The following is a 16,209-nucleotide window of genomic DNA, read 5'->3' on the forward strand; positions in this document are numbered from 1 at the left end:
TTTGAGATTCGTTAAGTTACTCGAGCTTTATGATTGACAAAGACTTGCAGAAACCTTAACCGGTTGGATATATAGAAAACATTAGACTGGTAGTAGAGCATTCTGATCAACTAATTCTGACCAATTCTGGTACTGGATAGCTGCCTTGGCCGTGTAATAACTTTCTATCCAGTCAGATTAATTTTTGACCATTTTTTGGTTTAGTGAGTTGTTCTAGACCGTAAACACGTACAAATGTCACAACTTGGGTCGAATAACTCCCTGATTACACTGTGCAGGCCCGCAAATGGTCCCGGGACTGCAAATGATCCCCAAATTCTACCGCAAATGATCCCAGGACCGGAAATGAGCCTAGATTGTACTGCAATACGCAAATGATTCCCATAGGAATGGTCCCTTCTTCAGAAAGGCTGGAAACGAATGGACTCGGAAATTTGGACAGTGGATTTAAAAATTCATATATTCTATTTTGATAAAACAGTTACCATAGGTAGCCCAATAAAAATAAGCAGTTTTCGAACGATTTGAATGCAAATTTCACGATTTTAAAATTGATACCCAGCGTCACGAAATTTGTGTTTAGCTGGGTTTTTCCTCGAATGTCTTTATCGGGTCACTTGAGATGCATCCTACAACACAGGATGTCTACTATATTCTGGAATTTAGAGACAACTGAGAACTGCCAAGTAAGCTGAATCCTTTTTGGCGTAGCTTTCGGCATATAGGCGGAGATTATATGACATTATGACAGTAAACAAATTGCTCATCGACGGCCCACGAACATTATGCAAATAAATCTAGCTAAGGACATTAGGATGTTTCACAATCTCCGAAATTTGCACGTAGAAATTAACGGGGTTTTCTTATAAGAAAATACATGGGTGTTTTGCCGGGACGACACAACGTGGCCGCAATAACGAGGTGACCGTACATCCATAGACTTTCATGGAGTCCATGCCATTCCTTATTTTTTGCAGTATCAGTCATAGGTATCATTTTCGGTCCCGGGATCATTTTCGGGCCTGTACAACACGGACTTTGTGGTTTTGACAAGGACAAAGTGGGAGACTGACATGATTATTATTTAAGACTTAGGTGAACGCATGTGGATGTTCAGTTTCGAATGTAGGTTTTTACCGACAAACTCGCAAAATTGCTGGCTATACCATATAAGGACCATTAATTCTAGTATTGCCCGCTTATTTAGTTATAAAGTTTGTTGTAAAAATGAAGTTTGTTGGAACGAATTATTTTGAATAATGAGCAGTGGCTTCTGGAAGAAAAGATGTTTTTATATTATCACGAGAGAAAGACTTTCTCCGTGAGGACTATCAATAAGTTCCTCTGATACATTGACTGTTACCTAAAAATTAAAGCGACTGAAAAGCAACTTAAATACATCAAAAACACAATGTTTACTTACAAAGCGAAGTCTTTTCGTTTGTTAGTAACCATGAACGATCTGGCTGACTCATCTGATCTGACTGGTTGTCATTTTTGCATTACAAAAACAACAACACTCGCACGGATGCGGTAAGGTGCTGCTAAGGCCCCGTCCACACGTGTCCGGATATTTTTGAATCCGCAACTTTTTCTTTCCGGATTCAAAAATTTCCCCGTCCACACGTAGCGTATTCAAATCGAATTCGCCTGTCCAAACCCATCCGATGGTATCCAGATTCACTCTAGAGAAACTAGGCCTGCACGTTGTGCCGCCATATTGGTTCGTTGTTCGGTAAGAGACTAGGCACGATTTTGCTACGTCATCGGATTCGAAAACATCCGGATTCACCGTCCACACGTTATCGGATTCGTTGCGGATTTATTTTTTCCACTCTGCAGAGCGGATCAAATAATATCCGAATTCGCTACCAAATTCGCCGTATGCGTGTGGACGGAAGCCGCATCCAGAAAGAAAAAGTTGCGGATTCAAAAATATCCGGATTCGCTGCCAAATTCGCCGGATGCGTGTGGACGGAAGTTGAATCCCGAAACAAAAAGTCGCGGATTCAAAAATATCCGGATTTGTGTGAACGGGGCCTAAGTAGCACCTTTTGTTTGGAAATTTTCCCAACAAAACGAGATAATTATAAAAATTTTACTGTGTCTGCGTACAATTCTGTTCGAAGATATGCGAACATCAATCGCGCGATTTTAACACAGTCTCAGCGCGGAGGAAATTTGCACATATTTACGCTTGTGCGGAAACAAAAACTCTATCGAACGGATGGCATATCGGTGATACATTCTGATTAAGGTTTCTTGATTTGTTGCTTATGTAAATGAATAATTATCTGCTGTTTGGCTTTACAAAAGACGTGATTGGCAAAAAAGCGAGATATAATAACTAGAGATAGAATCAAATAATTTTTTTTCTTTCCATTGTATTTTGCAGCCTTTGGTATAGCTTTGGTAGAGGCAGCCGTTTGAACGGTTGAATATTTTTTTCGAACAGATAACCTTTGCCGTTCGAACAGATGAATACTTTGTCAAACGGATAGCAACAACCAACCGTTCTCGGTCCGAAAAACATTTATCACATTACACAACTTGCCTGGAGACACGAAGTCATGCGAATTTGTAACGTGACTGAGAGAAACGCAATGTAAACGCAGGGACCAGATAGGACACTGAGTTAATAAGACTGATTGTCAAGATATCATTAGAACGAGGCTATGTGAGAACATTTCGAACAGGTTGCAGATTGTAGATTGTAGATTGCAGATTGTAGATTGTAGAGTTTGAAGTGAATTGTAAGCGTCAAGAGAACTGTTGGGAATAAAAGAAATACAGTCCAAACGTCACAATTTTTACTGAGTGGAAGTTCCCAATTTGGAATCCAAATTTTTTTTTCTTTTCTGTGTGTTTTGTAGCCTTTGGTATATCTTTGGCATTTTGTTTGGGGATGTACTTAGCCATTCCTTCTTAACGCTTTAGTTGATTTTTACCACTGAAGTGTTTAAATATACAGTCGACCCTCTTTACTGTACGGACACCAAAGGCCGCAGTTACGTGTCCGTATTTAAATGAAGATGTCCCCAATATGGAGGAAGAGATCATATGAGTTCTGTCTTTTCTGGGACCAGGTCGGCTGTTCGTAATAAAGAGGTGTCAGTAAGGAGAGGTTCCACGGTAAAATTTACAAATTACCAACTTAATTTTTTTCTAACTCTCCTTAAAACTCTCCTGATCACTAAGCTGGAGTTGTTTCTCGGTAGACCCTTATTCCACTCCTCGGTCGTGCTTATAAATAGCCAACTGGTCTGCTTCCGCCAGTTAGGATTTTTAAGCCTGTTACGTTTATTTGAAATATTTCTTTCTTTCAGTTAAAGTGGCATGTCCGAGAACTAGCTAGGCGTAGCTAAGCGCATTTTTCACTATAAACAACATTTAAACATTGAACCCCTCTCCTCACACTTTTCACCGCCTCCCCAAGTGTAACATCCCTCTGCTACCACTCTCACGGGCAAAAAGCTTCCTTTTTACCTCCCTCTAGCCAGCCCTCGCAAGCGGAATTGCAAAAAATCGCTTACGCTCGAGCGAGCGAGCGAGAGAGTTAAGTGTTTTCAAACCACTATAAATGTTCCTTTATGCATTGCACCCATTCATTCGTTAAAAACATACAGGTCTACAGACGTTTATGTACGCGTGCGCGCATCGCCTGATGCTCCAAATAGAACAAGAATGGTACGATGTCTTAATTTCTCATGCCCTTTCAAATGGAAATTTAAAAGCTTCGAATTAAGACAACTTATCTTGGCAGCAGATGTCTAAACAGACTCACTGAATATCTTTAGAGCCCATTGTCTCATTCTTTAGTGGCTCTCTAAGGAACTGAATTAATTTTCCGCATGAACGATTCGTCGGTTTTGAAGGAAACACACAGCTCATTGTCGGCATCAAATGACACTTTTGTGTACAACTTAGGCAGGTATCCTATGCTACAACAGCTATGAATATTTCAGAATACAATCGACATAGCCACTTGCCGAGTGTTCCCCGCTTGATGCCAACTGGACATTTAGGGTGAAGGGAGGAGGGGGGGGGGGGGGTGGGGAGCGAGGGGAAAAATAGATAGGGCAAAAAATTAAGGCACGCAAATTTTTCCGACTGAGCAGGTTAATCTGACTCAAAAAAAGTTTTCTCTACGTTTTAAAAGCAATAAATTATGTTAACATCTTCACATCCGTAGATGGACTGGAATGCAATGACTCATGGGGTTACAGGAGGTTTGACCTAAACATCTAGTGAATGTCACGTCAAGGGCCCCTCATGTAAGCCTGGGGGGGAGTATTCCCTCATATGGGCTATATAGGTATGTGTGGCCTCAAAGGGTATGGTTTTTCAGCCGTTTTAGTCATAAATATGGTATCGACTTTGGCAATTTTGGTCATAAATGGGGTAAGGCTTTTGCACTCTAGTCTTGAATTGGGTATGTGCTACTTGAAGCTTTTGTTGATGGCCTTATCGATAATGATGAACAAGACCTTGTTCATCATTATCGATAAGGCCATTAACAAAAGCCCTTCACAAATTATGTTTAAGGCAATTTAACATTGGTCTGAACTAGGGAACTAATTATAAGGAACAGGAATCAGTGACTCTTGTTCTCATGGTCGGAATAAACAAACACGAAGCCAATCTAGCGGCACGTCCAGAAACTTTAACTTGATATAAATGTTTGGAAGTCTCTCTTTTTTAGTCCCTTCAGTGGCATTTTAATATTTTGTGTTAATGGCAATTCTTAAGAATGGAAATTTTTAGCAGAAACTTTCTTAATGGTCTTAAAGGTTTGTGGTATGGAAACTCATCAAATATCTTGAAAACTTCATGGCAGTAAGTTAAACTGCAAATTAATTAGATTAGACTTTGAGGTGGCAAAGTGGTTCTTTCGTTTTGAAACAGATTCCTGGCACAGTTCAAAGAGGTAAACTTACATCTCCCTTTAAGCGACACAACTTTTTCTGTAACTCACTTTTTGTCACTAAAAAGGCTCTCAGGTGTTGAGAAGGGTAATGTGACAAGGAAACTTCCCAGAGTCTACAGGTTTCATGGCGTTTTGTAAAATTTATACAGTTTTTCATGTGTCTGGTTGTTTCAAGTCTTAAGTTAGGTAATGCTGTTTACCTTCAATAATGCCTTCTCCTTTAAATGGTTTTTGAAATCGATATCTATTTGAAGTGATTTCGTGGAATATCAAAACTGAAAAAATTATGAACATTGCTGGCAACAGAATAAGACCATGCTATTGCGTGATGATGTTATAATTTAATTGGTTCTTGTTACAAAATGAGTCAGAAAAATTATCCAGAATCAACACCAATCTGCCGTTTACCATTAGCTACTATTACAGACTCCATGATGTTTAGCTGTTTTGCTGGTAACAGTTCCATGTAGTTCTAATAAACAAAGCCACTGATCGCCTGTTAAAATCAAACCTTGATAAACATAGGCTTGATATCACATTTCCTAAAATGAAACAAATGCATTTGTTTTTTTTTTTTGGCTGTACATTGTAATCAAACAAACTTGTTGGATTAACCTCATCATAACTGTTAAGAAGACCCCACTGAATGCTACTACCTCCAGGGCCTTTTAGTTTACAAATTAACAACTCTTGCACGCCGTCCATGCCTATGTTTTGTTTTCTTTTTTCCGTGTCGAAAGCGCAGTCGAGCGCGCATTCGATTGTTTTGATTCATTTTTGTTGTACGAACACACAACACGTCTGATTGAGACAACGAAATCACGATATACCTGCCAATATCTGGCGGTTTATTGACTGAATATAAATGAAGTCTGGGCTACATCTCTCGTGATATCAGTTGCAAGCCTTCAAACTACAAAGAAACAACTTTATCAGCTAGCATCCGGTCATAATTATTTTATTATGCGATGTCAAATCTAGCAGTCATCGTCCATTGCATCTGGAAAAAAATCCAGCTTTTACCAATTTTTCGCGTTAGATTTCGTTTAGAAGAAATTCGCCGCAGTAATAATGTCCCGATTACAAGTGTCAACTGAAGAGATACGAACAAAGCCGAAATGAGAGACCGACTTGATTTCATGTAAGTCCGTGTAAATACATTCTAAATGTTCACTTTCATAACACCACTCGCCGCTAATCGAAACTCCGCTATATATTCTAGCGCAGCGATAGCTGTTCATTCAGCTAGCGTCGACGGGTTGTTTTGCTTTGAAGCACGTTCTCTACAAAGTTTAATACAAAACTGCAGTTCGTTAAATTCACTCGAGCAAATTATTCTGGAAATATGAGAAGCGGATTCTGACCTCTTAACTTGTGATCACTTGTGGAAGTTCAAATGTATTTGTATTATGGTGAGAGAAAGACTTACTCCCTGGCGAATGATACTAAGTTCCGATTATATATTGACTATTAGCGGGTAAAGCGACACGAAAGCGTCGCCATCGGAAATGCAATTGTTTACTTACCAAGCGAAATCTTCCAGTTTGTCCGATTTATACCTTCTCGTTGTCGATTTTCAGCTTGATTTCACCGCGTCGATGCTACATAATCAGCGTTCCGAGATCCAAGGAACATTGGCTTTAAACGCAACCCACCCAAGCTCGCATTATTATCGCAAGTTCCAACGTCTTGATGCAGCGAAATAAACATGTAGTACGATGAGCCAGGACCACATCACGTGGAAATGTACATCTGCGGGGTGGGCCCACGGACTGCTAGTACAGTGATTTGCATAATTTCAATTTCGAAAATGTTTCAAAACGCTTATCTGGTCTTGTGCCTACAAAATCTTCAACAGAATGATTTGCTCAACACGAGGGTTCTAAAAAGCACCTCATGCAGCGTGTGCATACAAAAAGAGGTCTGGGAGTACTTTATTGTGCGCCGTCGGCCTTCCCCTCAGGGTTACGGCAAACAATGCTTGTTTTTAGTGTCACGCAATTCAAAATAGATCAAAATAAAAATCAAAACCGGTCAGTAGATAGTCCAGAATCTGGGAAATGAAAGAAGGTAAATATACAAAGACTCTTGCCAAAATTCTGGTCACAGCAATTTTTCTTATGCGAGATATGCGGAGAAATTTTTCACCCAAATTTAACATGCCATTGGGGACAGCGCGTCTCCCAACCCCAAAATGCTTTGGAAACGAAAGAATATCGAGGTCGAAATGTATTATCGACCAAAATATAACAAGACAGCGGGAACCTGGTCTCTAACATTAGTAGGCCTGGTTAGTTTTATCATTTTTAGCGGGTAAGGTAAATCCTGAATAAAATTTTTCACTTGAATTGCTCCACGCATTGTTCAATATTTATGTATAGAATGATCCTTGCAAAGTTGAGCCGTCGACAGGACAAACCCAGTGCTTACAATACTGAGATGAGGTGGTTTTCGAAAGCTTTTCGCCAGCCCAAAACTCGGCGAGAAATCGATCGACAAATTCAAAGCTATGATCTGGGACAATCCTACTGACGATATGCTACCAAGTTATGGTAAGTTTTTTTTAAAAGAAAAATTAAGAAATGACTTCATGTGGAGTGATGTCGTGATGTGTAGGCTTATTTTTCCAGGTATATCCTGAACTAGTACTGGAACCGGCTAAAATATGCAATAAAGTTTATGTAATTTTGAAGATAAACAAAACGAAAATGCGTGCACGGGCCCGAAAAAGTAAAATGATGTAAAATAGAAAATGGGATATGCTTATTTTGTAGCTGAAAAAATGCGATTAGGGTTTTAGACATGGTGTCGAAGGGTGGAAAGGAGGTTGGGGGGGGGGGGGTTGGGGGATGCCATCTCCAATACAGTATCACAGTTTTGTTGAATTAGAAACCAGTGACGCTTAGAACTTTATAATCTTATATACATCTTTGTCCGCTAGCAGCCTACTCCAACTCCACTTTTTGAGGTCTATTACCCCACTCCCTTAGAAAATATTTAATAAAGCCTGATGAAAAGTATATCATGTTGTTACTAATTAACAGGATTGACTGCAGATGAGCTTGCCTGTCTTGCTGCATCGGGAATGCAAGGCTGGGTCTATACTGATCACGTCACATGGGTTTTAAAACAGCTTAATGACATGCAAAACGATACCACGCTACCATGCCCAATGTCGTTGTTAATATCTACAATGAGATGATGAGGAAAGCTAAGTTACTTAACCCTGGACCATTAAAAAGGCTGGTTTTCACTCTGAATGTGGGACAAAGGAATGGCAAAACTTTCATTGGCAACCCTCAAAATGGTGGTAATCATTGGGTACTGGTAGATGCTGAGCTGCGACCTTTCATGAAGATCATATACCGTAAGATGCTGGCTTGGCAACCTCCCCCAGACATCATTGATGTCGTCAATGATTTTGCACGGTACATTCCACAAGTTGGAACGCACAAAAAGAGTCATTTGGTGCTTGCCCACTCTCCCAGTGCGACTAATTGGCAGGGTCATGAATGTGACTGGCGATGCCGTAACTATTCCCTGCAGAGTTGCACTGATATATGTGGTGTTATTACTCTGGTGAACGCAGCTGTGGTAGCCTTGCACAGCCCTCTTTTCTGATGGTTAACGGGTCCAGTGATCAAAGAATCGATCTTCTTGCAACACCTGACCCAATACTGGTTATATTTTGTGTCGCCCATGAGCAGAGACGAAGCCGTATTCTTGTCAGTGTGAAACAAATTTTTAGTTTGTTTATTGTGGAAGTGCCACAACTTCCACTGATGACCACTCCATCTTTCCCTCACCCCCATTAGTGGTCATTATATGGTTTTACACATTGTGCTGGCATTATTTTGAGCATAATAGCGAGGCAAAAGAATCTAGCATTACGCGGGAATAACAGTGACAAAAACTGGCCGATGTCTTTTGAGCATAATATATAGTGAGATTTTTTGATCATCAAGCATTTGCATAATGACAACAAATTTGAGCATTATGTGTAAAACCCTATTTCATGACCCATTTCCAGTACTATTCTGATATTTACAACACATGTTTGCAAACACAAAATCCTTTAACAACAGAAAGACAACAATGTTGGAAAGGAATACTCCTTCTAACATGAACCAAATGCACTGCCCCATGAAAAATGCAGGACATGTGGTTAGTGTAGTACAAAGATAGAAGAGTGCTTTTAGAAACCTTTTGACCTAAGTTTTCATCTCTAAAATGGCCCTTGTGATATGATCAGTAGCAGGCTGTACATGTTTTCATGACGATTTGAACAGCTAGAGATAACTGTGCAACCTGACACTAGCCTTCTAGCAGGCTACTGCCATATTGGCTTATGTTATCCACAGGTCTTTAGCTTCCTCATTGTGAAGAACATCATCATAATTTACTTCGATCAAAATGAAAAAGATCACCAGGGATAATGAAAACCTGGATCTACAGGTCCCTTGGCAAAATTGTTTGTTTGATGCTGTGCTAAATAGAGAAGATGATGTCATTATTTAGAGCATTTAGTGCAGGAAACATTTTCACACTAGAAAATATATGAAATCATTACAGGTCAGACTAGTGAAATTTTAAAAGCTGATTCTAACTTTCTGGACGACCCATATGGAACATGCCAGGTCTCTTTCAATTGAAATCATTTTGTTATTAGCAAAAAAAGGACAGAGCAGTCATTCAAGACTATTCCAGCAACTTGTATTAATAATAATATTAGACCATGTTTTTGATGTTCTGTAAAATAGAACAGGGATCAGGGATGAGCATGTGAAATCATTATTGGCATGAGGTGAAACTAGTCTTGCGTTTCACACATTTAATTTCAGTGAGCTATCACAATACTGAGCATCGTGCTTTGCATAAATATTTGATCAATCAGCTCATTTCCGCAGGATTTTTATCAACTTGATCCCCACCACAGATATATGTATGTACATGTACATGTAAGTGCTGAACGGCACAGTGCGAACTATATTGATTTTGCAACAAGTTTACTATTAATTTAATATTTTTTTGCCATACATGGCTCGAGTAACATTCTAAGGAAAATTGGATTCTGAGTACATGTCTGACATCTACTGTCATTTCAATATTGTCATATAGTTATTTCATATTGTTCTAGAGTTTTTACTGCTTTTAAGCAACAAATCTGAAACAAACATTACATGCAGAAACAAAAACAACAGATAAATATTATTATACATTATATTATATATTTTCAGGCTTTCAATGTTGGTATGTGTGTGGAATTATAATGGGATTACGGTATGAAATTCTGTATTACTGCATTAAATACACGACAAGCCGTTATGATTATTGTTAATCAAATTAAAGAAACTACATATAATTTCTACATACACAACACAAGCTAAGGTTCGTTTACTAGTAACAAATAGGTCAATGAATTGCAAGATAATAAATACCGTGGTGCACAACCGATCTGATGAGCAAAAATTTCTGTGACTGAGACGTTCGAGGGATAATTTGTGTTTCCTTTCAGAAATATTTCGAGAAAACGTCAGCTGGTGGTCGCTAACTGCATTTTAAAGCTGAAATCAACCAGGCGTTTCAAGTGTTAGAGACCAGGCTCCCACTATCTGATTATATTTTGGCCCACAATACATTTCGATCTCGATATTCTTTCGTTCCCGATGCATTTTGGGGTTGGGAGACGCGCTGTCCCTAATGGCATGTCCAAATTTATAGAGATTTGTATGGAGACGCCATGTTGGTGCCCATCCGTATGGGCACCAACATGGCGGCCGGAAGCCAACAGAAACATCTGTCACTGAGTTTTGCTACAAAAGCGTGAATTTATCCCTCGAGGAACTCTAAAGCATTGAAATAATACTTTTTCTAAGACATGAACTGTTCAGATAGCCAAGTTTCCCGAAATAAGTCACTTTTTTAACCACATGACAGCTCTCTAGGCCGTCATGTAAATGCCGCGTCACGCAAAAGCTTAGAAATTCAAGCGTACTGTATCACAAAACCAAGAACCCATTCGGAGCGAAAATTTGTGGGAATATTAGTTTTCAGCTGCTCTTATACATCATTTAAGTAAAATCTTAGGAAGATCAATAGTTTTGTAGTTCGAATTTTAGTGACGTCATGTGAAAACCAGCTATTATGTATTTACTTAGTATACATTTGACACCAAGTCAAGCGGACTCAAAAAATAGGTCCGCACTGCGTACTTGTGTGTGCGTAGCGTGTTTTTTTAAAAACCGAAAATGCCCTTCTTCGAACACCAGCCACAAAGAGAAAGAATGTTGTGGATAAGTTTTTGAAAACTGAAGCAAAGATCAGGACGTTTACAGGTTTGCCGAATAAAAAAACTTTCAATAACCTGGTCAAGTATGTTACTCAGAATTCAAAAAAGGTGTGTTATTGGTCCGGTTCAAAAAAGGTTATTTCAACCAAGTTTTGCAGAAACTTCAAGGCATCGCCAAAAAAGACAGGGCCACAGAGGAAACTATCAGTAAAAGAAGAATTAACTTTAATGTTACTTTAACTGAGAAGTGCTATCACAAATGAAATGCTTGCAGACCTGTTTGACATCAGTATTGGTGGAACCTCCCAGGTCATCAACACCTGGGTCAAGTATCTTGCTTGTGAATTGAAGCCTCTCATATTTTGGCCATCAAAGGAGGCAATTCGAGAAAATATCCTTAAGTCCCTTAACCATCACCCAAACCTGCGTTGCACAGTAGACTGCAGTGAAATATTTATCAACCGTCCGAGAAATCTTGAAATTCAGCCTCTCACTTGGTCGGACTATAAAAAACATAACACTGTTAAATTCCTTGTCAGAATTGCGCCAAACGGTATGATCAGTTTCCTTTCGAAAGCATGGGGTGGCAGAGCATCTGGCCAACACATCACTCGAGAATCTGGTTTCCTTGATCTCCTAGAACCTACAGACTTAATACTGGCAGACAGGGGCTTCACAATAAAAGAAGATCTCATGGTGAGAGGGGCTACATTAGAAATCCCACCACCAAGTTCTCGAACAGATGTCTAAAGATAAAGTTATTGTAACGAAAAACATTGCCAATGCCCGGATACACGTGGAGAGAGCTATTGGCAGAATGACATTTTTTTTTTAATTTTAAAGAAAACTCTACCAATTACACTGGTCTCTCTCATTGATGACATTCTTGTAGTTTGTGCAAGTATTTCTAATTTGTTATCCCCACTAGTGCAATAGACTTTTTCAGTTCTTCCAATGTAAATAATTTTAATCATTTTAACTTTATGCAGCTAAGGTATATTTTAATGTGTAAATGGGGGGCTGGCTAGTCCATCACAGGGTTACCCCAGCATTAAGTTTGCTGGTATCCATTTATACAGCTGGTTGGAGAGAGGCACTGTGAGAGTAAAATGTCTTGTCCAAGAACACAACACAATGTCCTTGGCCAGGGCTCGAGTCCAGACTGCAAGATCCGGAGTCGAGCGCACTAACCATGAGGCCATAGACTGTTCACAGCCCTCTATTTTCCGGTTCGCAGTTTTATTCGATCGTTGAACGCGCGGATAGAATCGCGAGAGAACTGGATGCCAGCGCAAAACGGAAGACTTGACTGGGTAGGGAGTGGGGACGTAGAAAAATAGAGGGACTGTTGAAGGTACTGCAAAAGCTCCCGCTGTGGACCTTTTGAGGCTAAACACCCTAAGAGCTACCAAAACCGCATTTTTAACCCCTAAAAAGTACGATGCGTGTCCCCGTCCTTTTATATGGGAGTCATCCCCGGGATTCAGATATTTCCCGCCGAGGCAGCATTTGAGACTTGATCCTTTGTAATTGATACGAGCTCTATTGTTAAAGTAAAATGAGCCTTAATATCGACCAACGCGCCATTATTTTCACACGTCAATTTGTGTAATTATCTCATTACACCGGAAGAACCGGAAGAACGCCCCAAAGTATATATATTTTCCTTTGCATCTCGAAACGAAAACTTCAGCGAACGAAGAGCACATTTGAGTCCGCTTCCGGCGACTTTTCAACGTTTTTCGCTGAAATTTGGAGAAAATTTTGCCCGATAATCAGGCCAAAAAGCGATTTCGGGATTTTCAGTTTTTACTTCTTTCAAATGTTGTGACTATTTTAGTGAAGAGAATGCATGTTTTAACAAAACTCAAAGTTAAACTGCGTACCCAAAACGAACCAGACAAGTAATCAACATTTCCCGACACCGTTATTTAGACGAAGGTGCCAAGAAGACTTAGCAATGTTGATCGCGTCCTCCTGCTCAAATGTCACCCAAATACGACCGAAAACGTGCGAACTTGATCAGTGAACCTCGGCACTTTGGGAAATAGGCCGGTATATTCGGAAAACTTTAATTTTTTTTTTTATTTTAATTCTTAAGCTTGCACAAAAAATATATACTTTCCAGGGGTTTGCGTCAAACGGTCGTCCGTAAAGCGGCGCCAACGAATGATGGTCATGCGTCTATTAATGTTAAGACCGAGAAAGGGGTGGGGGGGGGGGGGGGAGAGGAGGGATCCCGGACATATGTAGGGCATTTGACTTTGATTGCCTTCCCCACCCTCGGGAATTTGACTAAGAGTTTGGGTCCCAGGGTAGGGACGTTTCATTTTTTTTTTCGCGAGGAGGAATGGAACCAATCACATCTTCACAGCCGAGAAGAACACAGGTGTTTTGGAGTATCCCACATCCCGTTCCATTTTGACCTAAATATCCCGTATCCCGTCAATTCCGATTGCAAAAATTAACAATTTTCCCACTCAATATCCCGTTTTATCTGATCTGAATATCACGTATCCCGAAAACCCCCATAGGGCCTCAATTATGAGCCAGTTGTTTCAATACTGCGAACAACTTTCTCTTGTCGGGTAAAAGTAACTATTTAACAATTAGATTATGAGCTCGAGATTTCTGTGACTAGAAAACTAACTAGAAATCGAGAGCGAATAATCTAACTGTTTTAGTAGAATTCTCACTGAAATTAAAGCAAATAATGGTTTCCAATTATTTTTGCACGTATTACTAAACTTTACACCTTAACAAAATCGCACGGACTGAATTGCCATTGGAAATCTGCAGTTGTCTGCGCGCTTGCACCCGCATTTTCAATAATTTGAAGTTTTTAAAGTCAAGAAACCATTAATTGCCTACTTTTAGTCTTCTCAGGAAATTAATTATTCATTTGCATCGAAACGCTCCTCCAAAACTTCGGAAAAACGAAAGAACGACGCCATTTCGTAGACAACCGACAGCCACTGCACTCTAATGTCAGGCTGATAGTGTACGAGTAGGTCGGCCAATCAGATTGCAGCGTTTGCATTAGTATAGTGGTAGAATTCTACCAATCACATTTAGTCCTACGGACTGTGGCATCGAACTTTTATCGTATCGAAGTTTGCAAATTCGTAATGAAATTCGTAACTTCATTTTGAACGTTGCGCCGTGTGTCCGGGACTTAGAGCTAAGGTCAGTGTGCATATGTGCTCGTTTAGTTTACATATGGCACTTTTTGCGCAGTATGGTTTTGTTTTTTCAGAATCCCATTTCTATACCAGAAGTTACGAATTCTCTTTTTTTTTTTTTCTAAACGTCTGCCTCAAAAAAGGTATCTCTTTAGGGCAAAACAGCTTTATATTTAAAGGGGAAGGTCACTCCAAAAAAACGTATATTTTTTGTCAACGCTATTAAAAACCTCGCACTAAGTTAAGCCACTCACCGAAGTTTCGCCTCTAAGGTGCTGGTTTTTCTTATGAAATTCGTCTCCAAAGAAGCCAAAATTCGAACATCGTTGCCGCCATTTTGAACAGTAGTCAGCAGCCAGGCCGCGTTTTCGTGACGTCATTCCGTCCGATAGATTTTGTCAAAATGGCTTCCGACAAGATTTTTAACTACCACTCCGAGTGGTAGTTAAAAAACTTGTGGGCTGGGTTATACACCGAATGCAAATATGGCGGACTACTCGGTCGGCGCCCGGGACGAGTGGCATGAAAGCGAGGCTAGTCAGGCTTTGATGCTTTGTTTTGACAATGCTTCCTCAGGAAAGTTTTGCTTCGTCGTCGATCCGGTCTGTTTTATTTAGCTCTGGCTACGAGCTTCTGTGTTTCTAAACGCGACTAGGAGGTATATAAATTTTCCACCGTTCGCCTCTTAAACTTAGGGAAAATAGTGGATCAATGCAATTCGTTGAGACGAAGGAAAGGAGTTCTCGATCGCCGCGGGAACTAAAGTTTGTTCGCTACATTTCACATTAGAGCTTAGAGAAATGACGAGCTTATGTGGTGTCTGGTGGTTTTCCAACACGATTTACTTGGCCAGTACCTTCCCCAAAGTAAAGAAAAGCTCCTCTTGAAAAACATCCTCTATCTCAAAGGAAGAAGTTGACTTTGCGTCCACTCGCACGGAATCGCACGAAACAAATACTACGGTGTAATAACCAAGCGAATGAACTTCAGCTGCCCCATCGTTTTATCCAGTGAATGCTTTGAGCCAAATGAGAACGACTTGGAGCTAAATGCGGTCACTTACACATTTTCTAAGATCTTCCAGCCTGAACGAACAAACTTTAACAGTTCCTTCGGCTATCGTGGACTGCATGCCTTCATGCGGTCGGCAATAAATAGTAAATTCGTTACATAATCTGTGTCAGGGAGATGGTAGACATTCGTAGATTTATTACAAGTTACTACAAGTAAACTCGATTTTTTAAACTCCAAATATGATATTCAATGAAACGGAACCAATTATAAACTGTAAAAGCACTTATTTTCATTAAAACTTGTGCTTTTAAGAAGAAAATCGATTAAAAGAACTCGAGTAAATGTGGAGGTATTTTCGGTCTCACTCACCGTGAGAACGTTCCGAAAACTTCTGAAAAGTCGCGGATTATCTCAGTTAATAAAATAACTGAGATATCACGCGCGCTCTGATTGGCCTATAGAGTTGCGAAACCTATGTTCTATTGTACCAGTAAACCTCGGTTCCGCGGGAACCAGGCAACTAATAACAATAGCCATAACAAATGTAATAAACAGTTAAGCCTTTCACTGGCAAGAGATTATAAATCGTGATTTACAAGCTTTACTCGTGTTCTCCCAACATCCCGCGTGGTTTATTGCGCCGGTAAACCCATAGAAGGAGTGTACATCGGCGTAATCCTTACAAACCCGATGGCATAGTGGTGACTGGCTTAAGAAGCCAGTAACCACAAAAAGCTGAACTTGACAAATTAATACCAAAGACCACAAACATGTACAATTCTACACACCCTGCACTT

The 16,209-nt window shown here is 39.9% G+C and overlaps 1 protein-coding gene and 1 long non-coding RNA gene across 3 annotated transcripts in view; one reads left to right on the plus strand and one right to left on the minus strand.

Moving 5' to 3' along the window:
- Nucleotides 1–6,783, minus strand: part of LOC110059121 (beta-1,3-galactosyltransferase 5-like) — a 13,906-nt gene extending 7,123 nt beyond the window's left edge. For both annotated transcript variants that reach the window (XM_020765805.2, XM_020765804.2), the window contains exon 1: nucleotides 6,454–6,783. The gene's annotated coding sequence lies outside the window, so the exon portion shown is untranslated. The remainder of the gene's footprint in view (nucleotides 1–6,453) is intronic.
- Nucleotides 6,784–7,132: 349 nt separating this feature from the next.
- Nucleotides 7,133–10,381, plus strand: LOC149106251 (uncharacterized). Its single transcript, XR_016209744.1, has 2 exons — nucleotides 7,133–7,479; nucleotides 7,972–10,381. It is a non-coding gene; the product is annotated as an uncharacterized LOC149106251 (long non-coding RNA).
- The last annotated feature ends 5,828 nt before the right edge of the window (nucleotides 10,382–16,209 follow it).

This window comes from Orbicella faveolata, unplaced genomic scaffold, assembly GCF_042242905.1.
Source record: "Orbicella faveolata isolate gen_17 unplaced genomic scaffold, um_ofav_v1 contig_3, whole genome shotgun sequence".
Lineage (NCBI taxonomy): Eukaryota > Metazoa > Cnidaria > Anthozoa > Scleractinia > Merulinidae > Orbicella > Orbicella faveolata.